Source organism: Scomber japonicus, chromosome 12 (assembly GCF_027409825.1).
Source record: "Scomber japonicus isolate fScoJap1 chromosome 12, fScoJap1.pri, whole genome shotgun sequence".
Lineage (NCBI taxonomy): Eukaryota > Metazoa > Chordata > Actinopteri > Scombriformes > Scombridae > Scomber > Scomber japonicus.
In genome coordinates, this window is record NC_070589.1 from 1,020,719 (window position 1) to 1,026,063 (window position 5,345).

At 44.0% G+C, this 5,345-nt stretch overlaps 1 pseudogene; it reads left to right on the forward strand.

The window, feature by feature from the left end:
- The first annotated feature begins 752 nt into the window (after positions 1 to 752).
- LOC128370141 (uncharacterized) lies at positions 753 to 930 on the forward strand (annotated as a pseudogene).
- The last annotated feature ends 4,415 nt before the right edge of the window (positions 931 to 5,345 follow it).

Below are 5,345 nucleotides of genomic sequence, written 5' to 3' on the forward strand. Positions count from 1 at the left end.
CTTGCAATTCCCGTACTTACCAGCAAGGGAGGTCCTCACAGCACAACTAGTGCTATATGGGGTGAGCCAGCAAAAAATACCATCCAAAGACTTTGCAAAACAGTGGCTCACCCTAGCCGCCATCAAAGACGCCACATGGACCTCCAGAAACTTGCTGGTAAGAAAGCACATGCAGATCCCCCCCGTGGCTGTGATCCGAATGGCCGCAGCAACGGTCAAAACGGCCGTAGCTGCAGGCGGCAGGCCTAGGACACAGCCACAAAGAAGAATCGCCTCTGTGCCCATTCGGATGAAGGAGCCGGAGCCACACAGCAAAAGGTCACAGCAGCAGCGGCCTGGCTCTCTGGGTGAGGCAGGTGGGAAGGAGCATCAGGGAGAGGATCTCCTCTGACCACCACGACAGCATCCCGAGAGACCAAATGTTTGGGGGAGCAGAATGAGTTACCCTTGGTAGGGACTCACTGCGCTCCTGCACAAAGATAGAATTGAAAAAAAAAAACCTTTTTAACGGATGCACTCCTTTTTATGGACTTTTAATGGACACTCAATCACATAAACACCTGACATATGTTTTACAAATGAACAGCTATTTAACCTGTATTACCATTTTAGAACAATTGGTTTTATTGTTTTAAATATGGTTTTACATACTGCACATATTTATTGTAATTCATTGTATATACTATGTCCACATGTGAATATTTTATCTAAAATGTAATTCATTGTTTGAAATAATTTGAACGAGTGTCAATAAAACTTTTTCGAAAAAAAAAAAAATCTGTTCTTATCAGTTTAATATCTGATACGTCCCCTACCCGGGGACCATATATTAAATTGCTTTTTGGAGCAGGGAGATGGAATAGGGGCTTGCTCTGTCCACTCCACGCATCGACCCGGTATTGCAGTACCTCCAGGAACGGTGCACTCCCCTCTCTCTATGTTTAATATGAAAAAGAGACTTAACTGAGTAGGTAGGCCGGTCTAGCAGCACTGACGAGTTTAGATCCATTTCAAGGTTGTTCAAGCACCCTTGAAAATGAGCAAATTATCTTGACTCATGACTGCCAATGTACAATTGAGTAGCTATGTCAGCACTGTAGTGAGGTTGCACACTCTAGAAATCTGTGCTCATATACAGCAATCCTTTGTAATCCTTATTCATAGAGCAGGAAGCTGCATGCAAAGTTGTGACTCTGCAGATCCACAGCCTCATGCGGCGTGTGTGTGTTTGGATGATGTTTGGAAGGTGCACCATCGGTCCGGGTGCCGTGTCTGTGAAAGACTTCCTTGGCTCGGATCTGTACAACTCATACTTACCTGGCAAGGGAGATACCATGATGGTTCACTCCTTTGGTCAGTGTATGAACATAGTCATTGTTGTGCGGTGTATGGGACGTGGCTTGTTCTTTGCAGGACTCCACACTCTGCACCATGGCCTTTTCTGTGCTCTCAAGACGGAATGCTGTACGTTTTGATCTGCAGAATGATTTGGAGATGGACAGACTGCAGTTCAGCAGACAAGTCATCCAGAAAGAGCTGGGGTTCTCTCCACAGCAGCTTGATTATATATTTGCTTTGCCTGGAAAAAAGACATTTGAAGTCATCTTTGCCACTTTTGCTCTCTTTGAACAATGTCTTCAACGATTTGAACAGAAAAAAGTCGGTAACACCAGACTTGCCAACATTGAGCTAACAGCTCTATCAGAGAGGGAACCCAAGGCAGTGACCGTCGTTATGTACTCTGAGAAGGTTACAACTGAAGACATCAGCACGTGGCTGTCCTACCACTGCTCCGTGATACGGAACCTGGAGCTAAGGGATGACGATGGCGTACGAACAAGTGCTCGGAGATTCTATGTCCGACTCAGACGAGAAGGAGCATCTGGAGTACTGCACCACCTGCCATCAACCATTCAGCTGGGGCCGCACAGGGGCTATATATTCTACCCGGGTCAACCAAAGACTTGTAGGAAGTGTGGCTCCCCAAACCATCTGGCCTCCAACTGTAATGCCACCTTCTGCAGAAACTGCCAGAGCATGGAACATAACTCTAAAGACTGTGATCAGCCAATGAGGTGCAATCTATGCTCATCTAGTGACCACACCTTCCACAGCTGCCCCCAGTCATATGCCAATCGTGCCAGACAGTCCACATCTACAGCTGACACTTTATTTCGAACAATAGCAGAGGCACAACCACCCCCTGATGGACTAGATTCCTCCAACTTGACTCAGACCCAGGTCATACCAGAACAGACCAAGGTCAAATCATCTCAAGATCCAACCAACAGCCAAGACTCAATTGAAACATGTATCAGCCAAGACCTACAGATTCCCCACCTCCCCCTGGGTGTTGCACCTGAATCCAAGAAGGAAGATGGGATGAGAAAGGAATCCAGGAACGAGGATAATCCTGAGGCTGAGGAACTTTTGAACCAACCTGCACTGCCATCCACAGAGCATGAGGGAACTATCGAGGAGGTCCTGAGACAGCTCCAAGAGGAACTACCAGCAGCCCAACCTAGGTTCACCCTAGCTCAAGATCCTCAACCAGACCAGGACTCCAAGAAGGTTTCTGAGGAGAGCTCTATGCCTAGCATCAATCCAGGAGACTGTGAAAGGCTTCGTCACCTTCTAGATCTTGGTCTTCAAGACATGTCCTTCCCCGGTGGCACTGAGAACTCCTTCACCTCCTCTTCAACCTGTGACAGCACACCCCCCCCAAAAAGGTCCAAAGAAGAAATTGGAGACCATGCCACAAACACCCCAGAGGTAGGGATATGGTCCAATTCCTCGCTCCCCTCCAAACCCTTTCTAGACCCAGAAGCTTTGTCAGCTTTTTCTGCAGCCACCCAAATAGGTAGTAAGATAAGGGAGGGGGAACATATTTCACGGAAAAAGAGAAGTAGCTCCACAAGGACAAGCATGAATACTGACAACTAAACCCCCTCTGCTTCACTATGACCTCTCTGTCTGTTGCATCACTCAACACCAGAGGACTGTGTGACCCAATTAAGTGCCTTTCAGTATTTACGTCTCTGCACTCAGAGCCCTGTAACATTTTTCTCTTGCAAGAGTGTAATATCCCATACAGAGACAATTATAAGAACTTTGAAGAAAGATGGACGCATGGTCAATCTGTGTGGTCAGGTGACAACAAAAATCGGTCATCTGGAGTAGTGATCCTGTTTAAAGGGCCTGACTTTAGAGTGCAAAGGGTACAGCGCATCAGAGAAGGGAGGTTGCTGTGTGTTGATTTTGCTTACTTGAATGTTAACCTGAGAATTATCAATGTGTATTGCCCTGTTGAACTACAAGAACGGCTAGAGTTGATAAATGATATACAAGCACTTTTATTAAGTAGCAGAGGGACAATTCTGGGAGGTGATTTTAATTGCCTGGTCAGAAAAGAGGATCGTTCAACAAAAACTTCTGTTAGACTGGATTCCAGCTCCACAGCCTTAATTAATCTCATGCAGGATTTCAGACTCACTGACACATATCGTTCCATAAACCCTAACTTACCTGGTTTTACATGGTCAAATGGGAAAACACATTCACGAATTGATTTCCTCTTCATCACAAAGGGCCTTCAGGTTACACAAGCTACAGTTAAACCTACTTGTTTTTCTGACCATTCATTAATTCAATGTTCACTTACCGTAAAGAATGCAACAAAAAAAGAGGGACGTTTCTGGAAGTTGAACATATCGGTATTGGAAGATGAAAGAGTGGTAAAAAAGTTTAAAGAAAAATTAGCCCTCTGGTCTTCCCTTCAGTTTGCTTATGGCTCAATTGGAGAATGGTGGGAGGATGTAAAAACTAGAGCTAAATCCTTCTTCATTGAGGAAGGGAAAAGAGCAGCAAAAAGAAAGCGCTTAAAGCTCAGAAAACAGCAGAATAAGCTTCAGAGACTCTATACAATGTCACATACTGGTTGGAATGTGACTGATGATATCAACGCCCTGAAAAAAGAAATGAGAAGTATCTACTCAGAAGCGAGTGTTGGCCTTTTAACACGCAGCAGAACAAAACACATAGAACAAAATGAAAAATGCTCTAGATACTTCTTCAGGAAGATAGCAAGGCCAAAAAATATAATAGAAGCAATATATGACAAAAATGGTATTCAAAAGATGGAAATCAAAGAGATACTTACCTGTGTTCACTCCTTTTATTCTGACCTATATAGAGCTGAGGAACTAGACCAAGCAGCCCTTTCCCAGCTTCTTTTAAAAGTGAACAAAAATATATTTGATTCAAATGAAAGCCTTGAAACTGAATTGTCTATAGATGAATTAACAAGAGCAGTAAATAGCATGCAAAATAACAAAGCTCCAGGCTCGGATGGCCTGCCTAAAGAATTTTATGTGACCTTCTGGGAAGAACTGAAAACCCCACTTTTAGAAATGTATAATGAGTGCTTGGGCAAGGGAACCCTACCATCATCCCTAAGGGAAGGCTCTATAACGCTCTTGTTCAAAAAAGGTGATAAAAAAGACATTAAGAACTGGCGACCACTAACATTACTTGGGGTTGACAGAAAAATTATAGCTAAAGCACTGTTTTTTCGTCTTCAAGATGTAATTGACCAAATTGTGGGAGTGGAGCAGACCTGTGTAATACCAGGTCGAAATATGAGCGACAGTCTTGCCTTAGTACGTGACTCCTATATGTATGCAGAAGATCGCAAGCTTCCCCTCAGTATAGCTGGCCTAGACCTGGAGAAGGCCTTTGACAAAATCAGTCATGACTATTTAAAAAGAGTATTAGTAGCCTTTGGATTTGGTCCAAAATTAAGGGCATGGGTCAATTTACTATATAACGATTGTTTCAGTAAAGTTGCTGTAAATGGGACTTTTACTGAACCCTTTGAAGTACAGGCGGGAGTCAGACAAGGCTGCCCACTCTCTGTGATTTTGTTTATTCTTGCTATGGAACCCCTCGCATGTGCCATCAGACAGGACCCCTCATTACATGGCCTACTTGTCCCTGGAAGTAGGGGAAGGGAAGCAAAATTGACAGTGTACATGGATGATATGACAATCCTATGTTGTGATAACAGATCTGTCGTTAATTCCCTTAAGTGGTGTGATCTCTTCTCCCAAGCTTCCTTGGCCAAACTAAACAGGGCTAAGAGTGAGATTCTGTACCTAAATTGGGGGGAGGAAAAATTTAATTTTGGCCTATCACAAAAAAAAGACAGAATCAAAATGCTAGGAATTGAAATTGGGAGGGATATGGAAAGAGTAAATTGGGAACAAAGGCTCCCGAGATTGAAAGGGAAACTAAGAAGTTGGGAACAAAGAGAGCTCACTATCACAGGAAAGGTCCTGGTACTGAAA